We start from the raw sequence: 18,982 nt of genomic DNA, 5'->3' as shown, positions 1-18,982 counted from the left end.
TAAAGGAGATCATTAAGATTGGGGAAAAGCAGTTTCCCTCTGGGCCTCAGCGTGATCCTATTGAGCGTGATTTTAATGTCATCATTTCTCTTCCAGAGAAGTGGAGGTGTCATCATTGACCCGAGACATATCAATCCCCAGGAAAAATCACCTGAGTCCTCAAGTTCCTTACCACAGACATCTTCCATCCAGCCCGGAATCATGCAGGATGAGAATGTTCGCACATCCTCTTCCAGGTTCCTGGGGAGTAGCTTGACCCTCATGAAAGCGGGAAAACAGGCCTGGACCTTGCAATCCTTTTAGGAAGGACAAAGAAGTAAGCCAGACATCGCACGAGAGACATCCATGGTCTAACAGCTAAGGTTTTTCCCACATGTGCTCAAAAATATGGACAACATCAAGACACGCACTTCTAACCCGTTAGGGAGACTGCTCACCCTTGACAGAAAGGCAGACATGTGCCAGATCAGGACATGGCATAGAGGTCTCAGACCGTAGTAAAAGAAACTCAGGAGGTCCCAGGCAAGGAGAGGCTTTTCATTTTGATCAGGCCTGGCCCATGTAACAAGGAAGCCAAATCTGTGTCCACAGGCACTGTCCCGTGCACGAGCACTCTCAGGAAATTACACCCAAGGGTTCCCCAAACTGGGGATCTTCAAACGAGCTGTGGGACACTCAGAAGAGTGCTTACTCCAAGAATTTGCCCCAAACTTCTCCTACGAATTTCCGGAGTTTGATTTCACCCTTGTGCCATGCAGAGACACAGACCCGGCCACCTCTTTCCCAAAGAACGGTAACACAGGGAACATATCTCCTCCTGTTTATCAACCATCGGAAGATCTCTTGGCACAAACAGAGCAGGAGTCTTATGGAAACTCTACGGGATTCCAATGAACTGTGTAGGAACAGTGATCTTTGCACTCGTGCAAGGCAGCATTTACACCTGCATTCACTGTCTACAGCTCCAAGGAAACATGACTTCCTGTGGCATGAACCTGAAACTGCTCACGACCCTCGTGTCCTCCTCACACATGGCATAGACCCTGACTTTAGATTTTCTACGCGGGTATCTGTGCAGCTACCTTCACTTGAAAGCTGGAGCCAGCTATCAGACTACGGAATCTCTCATCCAATTTCAAGCTTCCTGGGAAAAGTGCCCTGCAGATCCCAAGAAGCCAGCTGAAACTGACAAACGCTTTCAATATGGCAAGTTGACCAGTCTCCCGTAGAGCTCTGAGCCATTCACCTCCCATAAATATCTTGGGAAAATACATTCTTCTCGTTGTGCATTTCTCCCAATTCCCTAGGACGTATCGGACTTGGACCCCGGCTATCGGAGACGACTCAAGCGCACATTTTTCAGGATCCTCAGATTCCTAAGTATCCATCCACGCACATCACTGCCACTTAGTCAACCAGGCAAGGTCAAGCAAACACCAGGGGACATGCCTCAGCTTTGTCAACAACCTCTACTGCCTTTTGGGCTGCATCCTCACTTGCCCAAGTGTCAGATGGGGCCAGGGAAAATCACGGTGATTCCCTCACCTTGTGACCTCGCCACGGTGAGTTTCATGGAAGCAGGTCTTTCTAAATGACACAAAAAGAGGAAAAGAGCCAAGGAATCAGCCTGACAAAAATCAGCCACCCAGGTGTTTTGGGTCACTTGGTGCAGGTGAAAGGAATGAAAATGGGGGTCTGCTCTAAAGAAGATCTATAAGGCCGGGGCAAAGGAGTGTCTCGCAGGGCCTCAGCATAAACCCACTGAGCACGATTTTTAGGTCATCATCTCTCTTCGAGACAGGTTATGTCATCATTGACCCGAGCCATATCTCTCCCCAGGAAAAATCCCCTGAGACCTGAAGATGCTTACCACAAATGTCTTCCTTCCACCGAGGAATGACACTGGGTGAGAGAATTCACACATCGTCTTCCAGTTTCCAGGGGAGTTGGCTTGACCCCCATGAAAGCAGGACAACAGACATCGACCTCACTATCCCTTGGAAAAGGGCAAATCAGTAAGACAAAGATCACAGGAGAGAAGCTCACTTCCCTATGGCTATGCTTTCTCCCAGATAGTCGCAAACATATGCACAAAATCAAGACACCCCTTTACAACCCACTGGGGAGACTGCTGACCCTTCACACAAAGTGAGACTCGTGCCTGGATGTAGTACAAATTCTCAGGAGCACGCAGGCAAAAGGAGCCTTTGCAATTGATTAACCCTGACTGATGTGTTGAAGGCAGCCAAATATGCGTCCAGGGGCACCGTCCAACGTGTTGGACTCTCGGGATACGGCACCCAAGAGTCCCCAGTAACTGGGGATCTTCAAATCAGCTGGAAGGACATTTGGGAATGAGTTCCTTTCCAAGAATTGTGCCAACACTTCTAGAAATTTCCACAGTCCTTCAACACTTTGATTTCACCACTGAGCCATGTAGAGACACAATCCAATCTACCTCAGGCCCGAATAATCCCTATAGAGGGAGAACATCTCCTCCTGTATATCAACCACCACAGGATCCTGTGGGGCATACAGAAAAGCAGTTCTACAGAATCTCTATGAGATTCCAAAGAACTGTCAAGAAAATGATCTTTCCGCATGCGGAAGGCAGCAGTTATGCCTGCATTTCCTGACTAGAGTGTTAGCCGATCGTGACTTCCTGTGGCACGTACCTGAAACTAGTCATGACGCGCGCATCGCGTTTACCAAATGCCATCGAACCTGACCTTAGTGTTTTGACTCAGATATTTGTGCTGCTACCTTTTCTTGATAGCTACAGTGAGGTATCAGACTACTCGATTGTTCACCCAGTGCCAGGATTTGTGGGAAAGATACCCTGCAGATCCTAATCGTCCAGTCGCAACTGACACAGGCTTTCAACTATGGCAAGTATGTCCGGTTTCTCCAGTAGAGCTCCTAGCCATTCCCAAGCGGAAAATATATGAGAAAAGCACATTTGTCTCGCTGTGCATTCTCTCAATTCCGTAGACATACCAGGCTGGGCACCGGATGATCAAAAATTCCTCAAGTGGAAATTCTTCCAGGTTCCTGTGCTTCCTAACTATCCACCCGTGCATATCACCGCCACTTATTCAATCGGTCAGGTCAAGCTAAAAGCAGGGCACGCGTCTCAGCTTCTCCACAAAACCCGACTGCCTTTTGGGCTCCGTTTTCACTTGTCCAAGTATCAGCAGGGACAAGGTAAAACTGCCATCATTCACTCACCTTGTGTTCTTCCTGTGGTGAATCTCTTGGGAGTAGGTCTTTCTAAGTCAGAGAAAAAGAGGAAAGGAGCCAAGGAATCAGCTTGACAAAAATCGGTCAGTGAGGAGTTTTCGATCACGTGCTGGACGTAAAAGGAATCAAAACGGGCTCCATTCTAAAGGAGATCATTAAGATTGGGGAAAAGCAGTTTCCCTCTGGGCCTCAGCGTGATCCTATTGAGCGTGATTTTAATGTCATCATTTCTCTTCCAGAGAAGTGGAGGTGTCATCATTGACCCGAGACATATCAATCCCCAGGAAAAATCACCTGAGTCCTCAAGTTCCTTACCACAGACATCTTCCATCCAGCCCGGAATCATGCAGGATGAGAATGTTCGCACATCCTCTTCCAGGTTCCTGGGGAGTAGCTTGACCCTCATGAAAGCGGGAAAACAGGCCTGGACCTTGCAATCCTTTTAGGAAGGACAAAGAAGTAAGCCAGACATCGCACGAGAGACATCCATGGTCTAACAGCTAAGGTTTTTCCCACATGTGCTCAAAAATATGGACAACATCAAGACACGCACTTCTAACCCGTTAGGGAGACTGCTCACCCTTGACAGAAAGGCAGACATGTGCCAGATCAGGACATGGCATAGAGGTCTCAGACCGTAGTAAAAGAAACTCAGGAGGTCCCAGGCAAGGAGAGGCTTTTCATTTTGATCAGGCCTGGCCCATGTAACAAGGAAGCCAAATCTGTGTCCACAGGCACTGTCCCGTGCACGAGCACTCTCAGGAAATTACACCCAAGGGTTCCCCAAACTGGGGATCTTCAAACGAGCTGTGGGACACTCAGAAGAGTGCTTACTCCAAGAATTTGCCCCAAACTTCTCCTACGAATTTCCGGAGTTTGATTTCACCCTTGTGCCATGCAGAGACACAGACCCGGCCACCTCTTTCCCAAAGAACGGTAACACAGGGAACATATCTCCTCCTGCTTATCAACCATCAGAAGATCTCTTGGCACAAACAGAGCAGGAGTCTTATGGAAACTCTACGGGATTCCAATGAACTGTGTAGGAACAGTGATCTTTGCACTCGTGCAAGGCAGCATTTACACCTGCATTCACTGTCTACAGCTCCAAGGAAACATGACTTCCTGTGGCATGAACCTGAAACTGCTCACGACCCTCGTGTCCTCCTCACACATGGCATAGACCCTGACTTTAGATTTTCTACGCGGGTATCTGTGCAGCTACCTTCACTTGAAAGCTGGAGCCAGCTATCAGACTACGGAATCTCTCATCCAATTTCAAGCTTCCTGGGAAAAGTGCCCTGCAGATCCCAAGAAGCCAGCTGAAACTGACAAACGCTTTCAATATGGCAAGTTGACCAGTCTCCCGTAGAGCTCTGAGCCATTCACCTCCCATAAATATCTTGGGAAAATACATTCTTCTCGTTGTGCATTTCTCCCAATTCCCTAGGACGTATCGGACTTGGACCCCGGCTATCGGAGACGACTCAAGCGCACATTTTTCAGGATCCTCAGATTCCTAAGTATCCATCCACGCACATCACTGCCACTTAGTCAACCAGGCAAGGTCAAGCAAACACCAGGGGACATGCCTCAGCTTTGTCAACAACCTCTACTGCCTTTTGGGCTGCATCCTCACTTGCCCAAGTGTCAGATGGGGCCAGGGAAAATCACGGTGATTCCCTCACCTTGTGACCTCGCCACGGTGAGTTTCATGGAAGCAGGTCTTTCTAAATGACACAAAAAGAGGAAAAGAGCCAAGGAATCAGCCTGACAAAAATCAGCCACCCAGGTGTTTTGGGTCACTTGGTGCAGGTGAAAGGAATGAAAATGGGGGTCTGCTCTAAAGAAGATCTATAAGGCCGGGGCAAAGGAGTGTCTCGCAGGGCCTCAGCATAAACCCACTGAGCACGATTTTTAGGTCATCATCTCTCTTCGAGACAGGTTATGTCATCATTGACCCGAGCCATATCTCTCCCCAGGAAAAATCCCCTGAGACCTGAAGATGCTTACCACAAATGTCTTCCTTCCACCGAGGAATGACACTGGGTGAGAGAATTCACACATCGTCTTCCAGTTTCCAGGGGAGTTGGCTTGACCCCCATGAAAGCAGGACAACAGACATCGACCTCACTATCCCTTGGAAAAGGGCAAATCAGTAAGACAAAGATCACAGGAGAGAAGCTCACTTCCCTATGGCTATGCTTTCTCCCAGATAGTCGCAAACATATGCACAAAATCAAGACACCCCTTTACAACCCACTGGGGAGACTGCTGACCCTTCACACAAAGTGAGACTCGTGCCTGGATGTAGTACAAATTCTCAGGAGCACGCAGGCAAAAGGAGCCTTTGCAATTGATTAACCCTGACTGATGTGTTGAAGGCAGCCAAATATGCGTCCAGGGGCACCGTCCAACGTGTTGGACTCTCGGGATACGGCACCCAAGAGTCCCCAGTAACTGGGGATCTTCAAATCAGCTGGAAGGACATTTGGGAATGAGTTCCTTTCCAAGAATTGTGCCAACACTTCTAGAAATTTCCACAGTCCTTCAACACTTTGATTTCACCACTGAGCCATGTAGAGACACAATCCAATCTACCTCAGGCCCGAATAATCCCTATAGAGGGAGAACATCTCCTCCTGTATATCAACCACCACAGGATCCTGTGGGGCATACAGAAAAGCAGTTCTACAGAATCTCTATGAGATTCCAAAGAACTGTCAAGAAAATGATCTTTCCGCATGCGGAAGGCAGCAGTTATGCCTGCATTTCCTGACTAGAGTGTTAGCCGATCGTGACTTCCTGTGGCACGTACCTGAAACTAGTCATGACGCGCGCATCGCGTTTACCAAATGCCATCGAACCTGACCTTAGTGTTTTGACTCAGATATTTGTGCTGCTACCTTTTCTTGATAGCTACAGTGAGGTATCAGACTACTCGATTGTTCACCCAGTGCCAGGATTTGTGGGAAAGATACCCTGCAGATCCTAATCGTCCAGTCGCAACTGACACAGGCTTTCAACTATGGCAAGTATGTCCGGTTTCTCCAGTAGAGCTCCTAGCCATTCCCAAGCGGAAAATATATGAGAAAAGCACATTTGTCTCGCTGTGCATTCTCTCAATTCCGTAGACATACCAGGCTGGGCACCGGATGATCAAAAATTCCTCAAGTGGAAATTCTTCCAGGTTCCTGTGCTTCCTAACTATCCACCCGTGCATATCACCGCCACTTATTCAATCGGTCAGGTCAAGCTAAAAGCAGGGCACGCGTCTCAGCTTCTCCACAAAACCCGACTGCCTTTTGGGCTCCGTTTTCACTTGTCCAAGTATCAGCAGGGACAAGGTAAAACTGCCATCATTCACTCACCTTGTGTTCTTCCTGTGGTGAATCTCTTGGGAGTAGGTCTTTCTAAGTCAGAGAAAAAGAGGAAAGGAGCCAAGGAATCAGCTTGACAAAAATCGGTCAGTGAGGAGTTTTCGATCACGTGCTGGACGTAAAAGGAATCAAAACGGGCTCCATTCTAAAGGAGATCATTAAGATTGGGGAAAAGCAGTTTCCCTCTGGGCCTCAGCGTGATCCTATTGAGCGTGATTTTAATGTCATCATTTCTCTTCCAGAGAAGTGGAGGTGTCATCATTGACCCGAGACATATCAATCCCCAGGAAAAATCACCTGAGTCCTCAAGTTCCTTACCACAGACATCTTCCATCCAGCCCGGAATCATGCAGGATGAGAATGTTCGCACATCCTCTTCCAGGTTCCTGGGGAGTAGCTTGACCCTCATGAAAGCGGGAAAACAGGCCTGGACCTTGCAATCCTTTTAGGAAGGACAAAGAAGTAAGCCAGACATCGCACGAGAGACATCCATGGTCTAACAGCTAAGGTTTTTCCCACATGTGCTCAAAAATATGGACAACATCAAGACACGCACTTCTAACCCGTTAGGGAGACTGCTCACCCTTGACAGAAAGGCAGACATGTGCCAGATCAGGACATGGCATAGAGGTCTCAGACCGTAGTAAAAGAAACTCAGGAGGTCCCAGGCAAGGAGAGGCTTTTCATTTTGATCAGGCCTGGCCCATGTAACAAGGAAGCCAAATCTGTGTCCACAGGCACTGTCCCGTGCACGAGCACTCTCAGGAAATTACACCCAAGGGTTCCCCAAACTGGGGATCTTCAAACGAGCTGTGGGACACTCAGAAGAGTGCTTACTCCAAGAATTTGCCCCAAACTTCTCCTACGAATTTCCGGAGTTTGATTTCACCCTTGTGCCATGCAGAGACACAGACCCGGCCACCTCTTTCCCAAAGAACGGTAACACAGGGAACATATCTCCTCCTGCTTATCAACCATCAGAAGATCTCTTGGCACAAACAGAGCAGGAGTCTTATGGAAACTCTACGGGATTCCAATGAACTGTGTAGGAACAGTGATCTTTGCACTCGTGCAAGGCAGCATTTACACCTGCATTCACTGTCTACAGCTCCAAGGAAACATGACTTCCTGTGGCATGAACCTGAAACTGCTCACGACCCTCGTGTCCTCCTCACACATGGCATAGACCCTGACTTTAGATTTTCTACGCGGGTATCTGTGCAGCTACCTTCACTTGAAAGCTGGAGCCAGCTATCAGACTACGGAATCTCTCATCCAATTTCAAGCTTCCTGGGAAAAGTGCCCTGCAGATCCCAAGAAGCCAGCTGAAACTGACAAACGCTTTCAATATGGCAAGTTGACCAGTCTCCCGTAGAGCTCTGAGCCATTCACCTCCCATAAATATCTTGGGAAAATACATTCTTCTCGTTGTGCATTTCTCCCAATTCCCTAGGACGTATCGGACTTGGACCCCGGCTATCGGAGACGACTCAAGCGCACATTTTTCAGGATCCTCAGATTCCTAAGTATCCATCCACGCACATCACTGCCACTTAGTCAACCAGGCAAGGTCAAGCAAACACCAGGGGACATGCCTCAGCTTTGTCAACAACCTCTACTGCCTTTTGGGCTGCATCCTCACTTGCCCAAGTGTCAGATGGGGCCAGGGAAAATCACGGTGATTCCCTCACCTTGTGACCTCGCCACGGTGAGTTTCATGGAAGCAGGTCTTTCTAAATGACACAAAAAGAGGAAAAGAGCCAAGGAATCAGCCTGACAAAAATCAGCCACCCAGGTGTTTTGGGTCACTTGGTGCAGGTGAAAGGAATGAAAATGGGGGTCTGCTCTAAAGAAGATCTATAAGGCCGGGGCAAAGGAGTGTCTCGCAGGGCCTCAGCATAAACCCACTGAGCACGATTTTTAGGTCATCATCTCTCTTCGAGACAGGTTATGTCATCATTGACCCGAGCCATATCTCTCCCCAGGAAAAATCCCCTGAGACCTGAAGATGCTTACCACAAATGTCTTCCTTCCACCGAGGAATGACACTGGGTGAGAGAATTCACACATCGTCTTCCAGTTTCCAGGGGAGTTGGCTTGACCCCCATGAAAGCAGGACAACAGACATCGACCTCACTATCCCTTGGAAAAGGGCAAATCAGTAAGACAAAGATCACAGGAGAGAAGCTCACTTCCCTATGGCTATGCTTTCTCCCAGATAGTCGCAAACATATGCACAAAATCAAGACACCCCTTTACAACCCACTGGGGAGACTGCTGACCCTTCACACAAAGTGAGACTCGTGCCTGGATGTAGTACAAATTCTCAGGAGCACGCAGGCAAAAGGAGCCTTTGCAATTGATTAACCCTGACTGATGTGTTGAAGGCAGCCAAATATGCGTCCACGGGCACCGTCCAACGTGTTGGACTCTCGGGATACGGCACCCAAGAGTCCCCAGTAACTGGGGATCTTCAAATCAGCTGGAAGGACATTTGGGAATGAGTTCCTTTCCAAGAATTGTGCCAACACTTCTAGAAATTTCCACAGTCCTTCAACACTTTGATTTCACCACTGAGCCATGTAGAGACACAATCCAATCTACCTCAGGCCCGAATAATCCCTATAGAGGGAGAACATCTCCTCCTGTATATCAACCACCACAGGATCCTGTGGGGCATACAGAAAAGCAGTTCTACAGAATCTCTATGAGATTCCAAAGAACTGTCAAGAAAATGATCTTTCCGCATGCGGAAGGCAGCAGTTATGCCTGCATTTCCTGACTAGAGTGTTAGCCGATCGTGACTTCCTGTGGCACGTACCTGAAACTAGTCATGACGCGCGCATCGCGTTTACCAAATGCCATCGAACCTGACCTTAGTGTTTTGACTCAGATATTTGTGCTGCTACCTTTTCTTGATAGCTACAGTGAGGTATCAGACTACTCGATTGTTCACCCAGTGCCAGGATTTGTGGGAAAGATACCCTGCAGATCCTAATCGTCCAGTCGCAACTGACACAGGCTTTCGACTATGGCAAGTATGTCCGGTTTCTCCAGTAGAGCTCCTAGCCATTCCCAAGCGGAAAATATATGAGAAAAGCACATTTGTCTCGCTGTGCATTCTCTCAATTCCGTAGACATACCAGGCTGGGCACCGGATGATCAAAAATTCCTCAAGTGGAAATTCTTCCAGGTTCCTGTGCTTCCTAACTATCCACCCGTGCATATCACCGCCACTTATTCAATCGGTCAGGTCAAGCTAAAAGCAGGGCACGCGTCTCAGCTTCTCCACAAAACCCGACTGCCTTTTGGGCTCCGTTTTCACTTGTCCAAGTATCAGCAGGGACAAGGTAAAACTGCCATCATTCACTCACCTTGTGTTCTTCCTGTGGTGAATCTCTTGGGAGTAGGTCTTTCTAAGTCAGAGAAAAAGAGGAAAGGAGCCAAGGAATCAGCTTGACAAAAATCGGTCAGTGAGGAGTTTTCGATCACGTGCTGGACGTAAAAGGAATCAAAACGGGCTCCATTCTAAAGGAGATCATTAAGATTGGGGAAAAGCAGTTTCCCTCTGGGCCTCAGCGTGATCCTATTGAGCGTGATTTTAATGTCATCATTTCTCTTCCAGAGAAGTGGAGGTGTCATCATTGACCCGAGACATATCAATCCCCAGGAAAAATCACCTGAGTCCTCAAGTTCCTTACCACAGACATCTTCCATCCAGCCCGGAATCATGCAGGATGAGAATGTTCGCACATCCTCTTCCAGGTTCCTGGGGAGTAGCTTGACCCTCATGAAAGCGGGAAAACAGGCCTGGACCTTGCAATCCTTTTAGGAAGGACAAAGAAGTAAGCCAGACATCGCACGAGAGACATCCATGGTCTAACAGCTAAGGTTTTTCCCACATGTGCTCAAAAATATGGACAACATCAAGACACGCACTTCTAACCCGTTAGGGAGACTGCTCACCCTTGACAGAAAGGCAGACATGTGCCAGATCAGGACATGGCATAGAGGTCTCAGACCGTAGTAAAAGAAACTCAGGAGGTCCCAGGCAAGGAGAGGCTTTTCATTTTGATCAGGCCTGGCCCATGTAACAAGGAAGCCAAATCTGTGTCCACAGGCACTGTCCCGTGCACGAGCACTCTCAGGAAATTACACCCAAGGGTTCCCCAAACTGGGGATCTTCAAACGAGCTGTGGGACACTCAGAAGAGTGCTTACTCCAAGAATTTGCCCCAAACTTCTCCTACGAATTTCCGGAGTTTGATTTCACCCTTGTGCCATGCAGAGACACAGACCCGGCCACCTCTTTCCCAAAGAACGGTAACACAGGGAACATATCTCCTCCTGCTTATCAACCATCAGAAGATCTCTTGGCACAAACAGAGCAGGAGTCTTATGGAAACTCTACGGGATTCCAATGAACTGTGTAGGAACAGTGATCTTTGCACTCGTGCAAGGCAGCATTTACACCTGCATTCACTGTCTACAGCTCCAAGGAAACATGACTTCCTGTGGCATGAACCTGAAACTGCTCACGACCCTCGTGTCCTCCTCACACATGGCATAGACCCTGACTTTAGATTTTCTACGCGGGTATCTGTGCATCTACCTTCACTTGAAAGCTGGAGCCAGCTATCAGACTACGGAATCTCTCATCCAATTTCAAGATTCCTGGGAAAAGTGCCCTGCAGATCCCAAGAAGCCAGCTGAAACTGACAAACGCTTTCAATATGGCAAGTTGACCAGTCTCCCGTAGAGCTCTGAGCCATTCACCTCCCATAAATATCTTGGGAAAATACATTCTTCTCGTTGTGCATTTCTCCCAATTCCCTAGGACGTATCGGACTTGGACCCCGGCTATCGGAGACGACTCAAGCGCACATTTTTCAGGATCCTCAGATTCCTAAGTATCCATCCACGCACATCACTGCCACTTAGTCAACCAGGCAAGGTCAAGCAAACACCAGGGGACATGCCTCAGCTTTGTCAACAACCTCTACTGCCTTTTGGGCTGCATCCTCACTTGCCCAAGTGTCAGATGGGGCCAGGGAAAATCACGGTGATTCCCTCACCTTGTGACCTCGCCACGGTGAGTTTCATGGAAGCAGGTCTTTCTAAATGACACAAAAAGAGGAAAAGAGCCAAGGAATCAGCCTGGCAAAAATCAGCCACCCAGGTGTTTTGGGTCACTTGGTGCAGGTGAAAGGAATGAAAATGGGGGTCTGCTCTAAAGAAGATCTATAAGGCCGGGGCAAAGGAGTGTCTCGCAGGGCCTCAGCATAAAACCACTGAGCACGATTTTTAGGTCATCATCTCTCTTCGAGACAGGTTATGTCATCATTGACCCGAGCCATATCTCTCCCCAGGAAAAATCCCCTGAGACCTGAAGATGGTTACCACAAATGTCTTCCTTCCACCGAGGAATGACACTGGGTGAGAGAATTCACACATCGTCTTCCAGTTTCCAGGGGAGTTGGCTTGACCCCCATGAAAGCAGGACAACAGACATCGACCTCACTATCCCTTGGAAAAGGGCAAATCAGTAAGACAAAGATCACAGGAGAGAAGCTCACTTCCCTGTGGCTATGCTTTCTCCCAGATAGTCGCAAACATATGCACAAAATCAAGACACCCCTTTACAACCCACTGGGGAGACTGCTGACCCTTCACACAAAGTGAGACTCGTGCCTGGATGTAGTACAAATTCTCAGGAGCACGCAGGCAAAAGGAGCCTTTGCAATTGATTAACCCTGACTGATGTGTTGAAGGCAGCCAAATATGCGTCCAGGGGCACCGTCCAACGTGTTGGACTCTCGGGATACGGCACCCAAGAGTCCCCAGTAACTGGGGATCTTCAAATCAGCTGGAAGGACATTTGGGAATGAGTTCCTTTCCAAGAATTGTGCCAACACTTCTAGAAATTTCCACAGTCCTTCAACACTTTGATTTCACCACTGAGCCATGTAGAGACACAATCCAATCTACCTCAGGCCCGAATAATCCCTATAGAGGGAGAACATCTCCTCCTGTATATCAACCACCACAGGATCCTGTGGGGCATACAGAAAAGCAGTTCTACAGAATCTCTATGAGATTCCAAAGAACTGTCAAGAAAATGATCTTTCCGCATGCGGAAGGCAGCAGTTATGCCTGCATTTCCTGACTAGAGTGTTAGCCGATCGTGACTTCCTGTGGCACGTACCTGAAACTAGTCATGACGCGTGCATCGCGTTTACCAAATGCCATCGAACCTGACCTTAGTGTTTTGACTCAGATATTTGTGCTGCTACCTTTTCTTGATAGCTACAGTGAGGTATCAGACTACTCGATTGTTCACCCAGTGCCAGGATTTGTGGGAAAGATACCCTGCAGATCCTAATCGTCCAGTCGCAACTGACACAGGCTTTCGACTATGGCAAGTATGTCCGGTTTCTCCAGTAGAGCTCCTAGCCATTCCCAAGCGGAAAATATATGAGAAAAGCACATTTGTCTCGCTGTGCATTCTCTCAATTCCGTAGACATACCAGGCTGGGCACCGGATGATCAAAAATTCCTCAAGTGGAAATTCTTCCAGGTTCCTGTGCTTCCTAACTATCCACCCGTGCATATCACCGCCACTTATTCAATCGGTCAGGTCAAGCTAAAAGCAGGGCACGCGTCTCAGCTTCTCCACAAAACCCGACTGCCTTTTGGGCTCCGTTTTCACTTGTCCAAGTATCAGCAGGGACAAGGTAAAACTGCCATCATTCACTCACCTTGTGTTCTTCCTGTGGTGAATCTCTTGGGAGTAGGTCTTTCTAAGTCAGAGAAAAAGAGGAAAGGAGCCAAGGAATCAGCTTGACAAAAATCGGTCAGTGAGGAGTTTTCGATCACGTGCTGGACGTAAAAGGAATCAAAACGGGCTCCATTCTAAAGGAGATCATTAAGATTGGGGAAAAGCAGTTTCCCTCTGGGCCTCAGCGTGATCCTATTGAGCGTGATTTTAATGTCATCATTTCTCTTCCAGAGAAGTGGAGGTGTCATCATTGACCCGAGACATATCAATCCCCAGGAAAAATCACCTGAGTCCTCAAGTTCCTTACCACAGACATCTTCCATCCAGCCCGGAATCATGCAGGATGAGAATGTTCGCACATCCTCTTCCAGGTTCCTGGGGAGTAGCTTGACCCTCATGAAAGCGGGAAAACAGGCCTGGACCTTGCAATCCTTTTAGGAAGGACAAAGAAGTAAGCCAGACATCGCACGAGAGACATCCATGGTCTAACAGCTAAGGTTTTTCCCACATGTGCTCAAAAATATGGACAACATCAAGACACGCACTTCTAACCCGTTAGGGAGACTGCTCACCCTTGACAGAAAGGCAGACATGTGCCAGATCAGGACATGGCATAGAGGTCTCAGACCGTAGTAAAAGAAACTCAGGAGGTCCCAGGCAAGGAGAGGCTTTTCATTTTGATCAGGCCTGGCCCATGTAACAAGGAAGCCAAATCTGTGTCCACAGGCACTGTCCCGTGCACGAGCACTCTCAGGAAATTACACCCAAGGGTTCCCCAAACTGGGGATCTTCAAACGAGCTGTGGGACACTCAGAAGAGTGCTTACTCCAAGAATTTGCCCCAAACTTCTCCTACGAATTTCCGGAGTTTGATTTCACCCTTGTGCCATGCAGAGACACAGACCCGGCCACCTCTTTCCCAAAGAACGGTAACACAGGGAACATATCTCCTCCTGCTTATCAACCATCAGAAGATCTCTTGGCACAAACAGAGCAGGAGTCTTATGGAAACTCTACGGGATTCCAATGAACTGTGTAGGAACAGTGATCTTTGCACTCGTGCAAGGCAGCATTTACACCTGCATTCACTGTCTACAGCTCCAAGGAAACATGACTTCCTGTGGCATGAACCTGAAACTGCTCACGACCCTCGTGTCCTCCTCACACATGGCATAGACCCTGACTTTAGATTTTCTACGCGGGTATCTGTGCATCTACCTTCACTTGAAAGCTGGAGCCAGCTATCAGACTACGGAATCTCTCATCCAATTTCAAGATTCCTGGGAAAAGTGCCCTGCAGATCCTAAGAAGCCAGCTGAAACTGACAAACGCTTTCAATATGGCAAGTTGACCAGTCTCCCGTAGAGCTCTGAGCCATTCACCTCCCATAAATATCTTGGGAAAATACATTCTTCTCGTTGTGCATTTCTCCCAATTCCCTAGGACGTATCGGACTTGGACCCCGGCTATCGGAGACGACTCAAGCGCACATTTTTCAGGATCCTCAGATTCCTAAGTATCCATCCACGCACATCACTGCCACTTAGTCAACCAGGCAAGGTCAAGCAAACACCAGGGGACATGCCTCAGCTTTGTCAACAACCTCTACTGCCTTTTGGGCTGCATCCTCACTTGCCCAAGTGTCAGATGGGGCCAGGGAAAATCACGGTGATTCCCTCACCTTGTGACCTCGCCACGGTGAGTTTCATGGAAGCAGGTCTTTCTAAATGACACAAAAAGAGGAAAAGAGCCAAGGAATCAGCCTGACAAAAATCAGCCACCCAGGTGTTTTGGGTCACTTGGTGCAGGTGAAAGGAATGAAAATGGGGGTCTGCTCTAAAGAAGATCTATAAGGCCGGGGCAAAGGAGTGTCTCGCAGGGCCTCAGCATAAACCCACTGAGCACGATTTTTAGGTCATCATCTCTCTTCGAGACAGGTTATGTCATCATTGACCCGAGCCATATCTCTCCCCAGGAAAAATCCCCTGAGACCTGAAGATGCTTACCACAAATGTCTTCCTTCCACCGAGGAATGACACTGGGTGAGAGAATTCACACATCGTCTTCCAGTTTCCAGGGGAGTTGGCTTGACCCCCATGAAAGCAGGACAACAGACATCGACCTCACTATCCCTTGGAAAAGGGCAAATCAGTAAGACAAAGATCACAGGAGAGAAGCTCACTTCCCTGTGGCTATGCTTTCTCCCAGATAGTCGCAAACATATGCACAAAATCAAGACACCCATTTACAACCCACTGGGGAGACTGCTGACCCTTCACACAAGGTGAGACTCGTGCCTGGATGTAGTACAAATTCTCAGGAGCACGCAGGCAAAAGGAGCCTTTGCAATTGATTAACCCTGACTGATGTGTTGAAGGCAGCCAAATATGCGTCCAGGGGCACCGTCCAACGTGTTGGACTCTCGGGATACGGCACCCAAGAGTCCCCAGTAACTGGGGATCTTCAAATCAGCTGGAAGGACATTTGGGAATGAGTTCCTTTCCAAGAATTGTGCCAACACTTCTAGAAATTTCCACAGTCCTTCAACACTTTGATTTCACCACTGAGCCATGTAGAGACACAATCCAATCTACCTCAGGCCCGAATAATCCCTATAGAGGGAGAACATCTCCTCCTGTATATCAACCACCACAGGATCCTGTGGGGCATACAGAAAAGCAGTTCTACAGAATCTCTATGAGATTCCAAAGAACTGTCAAGAAAATGATCTTTCCGCATGCGGAAGGCAGCAGTTATGCCTGCATTTCCTGACTAGAGTGTTAGCCGATCGTGACTTCCTGTGGCACGTACCTGAAACTAGTCATGACGCGCGCATCGCGTTTACCAAATGCCATCGAACCTGACCTTAGTGTTTTGACTCAGATATTTGTGCTGCTACCTTTTCTTGATAGCTACAGTGAGGTATCAGACTACTCGATTGTTCACCCAGTGCCAGGATTTGTGGGAAAGATACCCTGCAGATCCTAATCGTCCAGTCGCAACTGACACAGGCTTTCGACTATGGCAAGTATGTCCGGTTTCTCCAGTAGAGCTCCTAGCCATTCCCAAGCGGAAAATATATGAGAAAAGCACATTTGTCTCGCTGTGCATTCTCTCAATTCCGTAGACATACCAGGCTGGGCACCGGATGATCAAAAATTCCTCAAGTGGAAATTCTTCCAGGTTCCTGTGCTTCCTAACTATCCACCCGTGCATATCACCGCCACTTATTCAATCGGTCAGGTCAAGCTAAAAGCAGGGCACGCGTCTCAGCTTCTCCACAAAACCCGACTGCCTTTTGGGCTCCGTTTTCACTTGTCCAAGTATCAGCAGGGACAAGGTAAAACTGCCATCATTCACTCACCTTGTGTTCTTCCTGTGGTGAATCTCTTGGGAGTAGGTCTTTCTAAGTCAGAGAAAAAGAGGAAAGGAGCCAAGGAATCAGCTTGACAAAAATCGGTCAGTGAGGAGTTTTCGATCACGTGCTGGACGTAAAAGGAATCAAAACGGGCTCCATTCTAAAGGAGATCATTAAGATTGGGGAAAAGCAGTTTCCCTCTGGGCCTCAGCGTGATCCTATTGAGCGTGATTTTAATGTCATCATTTCTCTTCCAGAGAAGTGGAGGTGTCATCATTGACCCGAGACATATCAATCCCCAGGAAAAATCACCTGAGTCCTCAAGTTCCTTACCACAGACATCTTCCATCCAGCCCGGAATCATGCAGGATGAGAATGTTCGCACATCCTCTTCCAGGTTCCTGGGGAGTAGCTTGACCCTCATGAAAGCGGGAAAACAGGCCTGGACCTTGCAATCCTTTTAGGAAGGACAAAGAAGTAAGCCAGACATCGCACGAGAGACATCCATGGTCTAACAGCTAAGGTTTTTCCCACATGTGCTCAAAAATATGGACAACATCAAGACACGCACTTCTAACCCGTTAGGGAGACTGCTCACCCTTGACAGAAAGGCAGACATGTGCCAGATCAGGACATGGCATAGAGGTCTCAGACCGTAGTAAAAGAAACTCAGGAGGTCCCAGGCAAGGAGAGGCTTTTCATTTTGATCAGGCCTGGCCCATGTAACAAGGAAGCCAAATCTGTGTCCACAGGCACTGTCCCGTGCACGAGCACTCTCAGGAAATTACACCCAAGGGTTCCCCAAACTGGGGATCTTCAAACGAGCTGTGGGACACTCAGAAGAGTGCTTACTCCAAGAATTTGCCCCAAACTTCTCCTACGAATTTCCGGAGTTTGATTTCACCCTTGTGCCATGCAGAGACACAGACCCGGCCACCTCTTTCCCAAAGAACGGTAACACAGGGAACATATCTCCTCCTGCTTATCAACCATCAGAAGATCTCTTGGCACAAACAGAGCAGGAGTCTTATGGAAACTCTACGGGATTCCAATGAACTGTGTAGGAACAGTGATCTTTGCACTCGTGCAAGGCAGCATTTACACCTGCATTCACTGTCTACAGCTCCAAGGAAACATGACTTCCTGTGGCATGAACCTGAAACTGCTCACGACCCTCGTGTCCTCCTCACACATGGCATAGACCCTGACTTTAGATTTTCTACGCGGGTATCTGTGCAGCTACCTTCACTTGAAAGCTGGAGCCAGCTATCAGACTACGGAATCTCTCATCCAATTTCAAGATTCCTGGGAAAAGTGCCCTGCAGATCCTAAGAAGCCAGCTGAAACTGACAAACGCTTTCAATATGGCAAGTTGACCAGTCTCCCGTAGAGCTCTGAGCCATTCACCTCCCATAAATATCTTGGGAAAATACATTCTTCTCGTTGTGCATTTCTCCCAATTCCCTAGGACGTATCGGACTTGGACCCCGGCTATCGGAGACGACTCAAGCGCACATTTTTCAGGATCCTCAGATTCCTAAGTATCCATCCACGCACATCACTGCCACTTAGTCAACCAGGCAAGGTCAAGCAAACACCAGGGGACATGCCTCAGCTTTGTCAACAACCTCTACTGCCTTTTGGGCTGCATCCTCACTTGCCCAAGTGTCAGATGGGGCCAGGGAAAATCACGGTGATTCCCTCACCTTGTGACCTCGCCACGGTGAGTTTCATGGAAGCAGGTCTTTCTAAATGACACAAAAAGAGGAAAAGAGCCAAGGAATCAGCCTGACAAAAATCAGCCACCCAGGTGTTTTGGGTCACTTGGTGCAGGTGAAAGGAATGAAAATGGGGGTCTGCTCTAAAGAAGATCTATAAGGCCGGGGCAAAGGAGTGTCTCGCAGGGCCTCAGCATAAACCCACTGAGCACGATTTTTAGGTCATCATCTCTCTTCGAGACAGGTTATGTCATCATTGACCCGAGCCATATCTCTCCCCAGGAAAAATCCCCTGAGACCTGAAGATGCTTACCACAAATGTCTTCCTTCCACCGAGGAATGACACTGGGTGAGAGAATTCACACATCGTCTTCCAGTTTCCAGGGGAGTTGGCTTGACCCCCATGAAAGCAGGACAACAGACATCGACCTCACTATCCCTTGGAAAAGGGCAAATCAGTAAGACAAAGATCACAGGAGAGAAGCTCACTTCCCTGTGGCTATGCTTTCT

General features: G+C 48.3%; 12 non-coding genes across 12 annotated transcripts; all 12 read right to left on the bottom strand.

Annotated features, from left to right (window-relative positions):
• Positions 1–41: 41 nt before the first annotated feature.
• On the bottom strand, positions 42–122 carry LOC126057571 (small nucleolar RNA SNORD115). Its single transcript, XR_007512650.1, has one exon. It is a non-coding gene; the product is annotated as a small nucleolar RNA SNORD115 (small nucleolar RNA).
• Positions 123–1,742: 1,620 nt separating this feature from the next.
• On the bottom strand, positions 1,743–1,820 carry LOC126057692 (small nucleolar RNA SNORD115). The gene has a single exon (XR_007512768.1). It is a non-coding gene; the product is annotated as a small nucleolar RNA SNORD115 (small nucleolar RNA).
• A 1,604-nt stretch (positions 1,821–3,424) lies between these two features.
• Positions 3,425–3,505, bottom strand: LOC126057569 (small nucleolar RNA SNORD115). The gene has a single exon (XR_007512648.1). It is a non-coding gene; the product is annotated as a small nucleolar RNA SNORD115 (small nucleolar RNA).
• Positions 3,506–5,125: 1,620 nt separating this feature from the next.
• Positions 5,126–5,203, bottom strand: LOC126057690 (small nucleolar RNA SNORD115). The gene has a single exon (XR_007512766.1). It is a non-coding gene; the product is annotated as a small nucleolar RNA SNORD115 (small nucleolar RNA).
• Positions 5,204–6,807: 1,604 nt separating this feature from the next.
• LOC126057568 (small nucleolar RNA SNORD115) lies at positions 6,808–6,888 on the bottom strand. The gene has a single exon (XR_007512647.1). It is a non-coding gene; the product is annotated as a small nucleolar RNA SNORD115 (small nucleolar RNA).
• Positions 6,889–8,508: 1,620 nt separating this feature from the next.
• On the bottom strand, positions 8,509–8,586 carry LOC126057689 (small nucleolar RNA SNORD115). Its single transcript, XR_007512763.1, has one exon. It is a non-coding gene; the product is annotated as a small nucleolar RNA SNORD115 (small nucleolar RNA).
• Positions 8,587–10,190: 1,604 nt separating this feature from the next.
• LOC126057567 (small nucleolar RNA SNORD115) lies at positions 10,191–10,271 on the bottom strand. Its single transcript, XR_007512646.1, has one exon. It is a non-coding gene; the product is annotated as a small nucleolar RNA SNORD115 (small nucleolar RNA).
• Positions 10,272–11,891: 1,620 nt separating this feature from the next.
• LOC126057909 (small nucleolar RNA SNORD115) lies at positions 11,892–11,969 on the bottom strand. The gene has a single exon (XR_007512981.1). It is a non-coding gene; the product is annotated as a small nucleolar RNA SNORD115 (small nucleolar RNA).
• Positions 11,970–13,573: 1,604 nt separating this feature from the next.
• On the bottom strand, positions 13,574–13,654 carry LOC126057566 (small nucleolar RNA SNORD115). The gene has a single exon (XR_007512645.1). It is a non-coding gene; the product is annotated as a small nucleolar RNA SNORD115 (small nucleolar RNA).
• A 1,620-nt stretch (positions 13,655–15,274) lies between these two features.
• On the bottom strand, positions 15,275–15,352 carry LOC126057688 (small nucleolar RNA SNORD115). Its single transcript, XR_007512762.1, has one exon. It is a non-coding gene; the product is annotated as a small nucleolar RNA SNORD115 (small nucleolar RNA).
• A 1,604-nt stretch (positions 15,353–16,956) lies between these two features.
• On the bottom strand, positions 16,957–17,037 carry LOC126057565 (small nucleolar RNA SNORD115). Its single transcript, XR_007512644.1, has one exon. It is a non-coding gene; the product is annotated as a small nucleolar RNA SNORD115 (small nucleolar RNA).
• Positions 17,038–18,657: 1,620 nt separating this feature from the next.
• LOC126057687 (small nucleolar RNA SNORD115) lies at positions 18,658–18,735 on the bottom strand. Its single transcript, XR_007512761.1, has one exon. It is a non-coding gene; the product is annotated as a small nucleolar RNA SNORD115 (small nucleolar RNA).
• Between the last annotated feature and the right edge of the window lie 247 nt (positions 18,736–18,982).

The sequence above is a fragment of the Elephas maximus genome, chromosome 13, assembly GCF_024166365.1.
Source record: "Elephas maximus indicus isolate mEleMax1 chromosome 13, mEleMax1 primary haplotype, whole genome shotgun sequence".
Classification (NCBI taxonomy): Eukaryota; Metazoa; Chordata; class Mammalia; order Proboscidea; family Elephantidae; genus Elephas; species Elephas maximus.
Note: the sequence above shows the minus strand (reverse complement) of the source record. Positions and strands in the feature narration are given on the sequence as shown.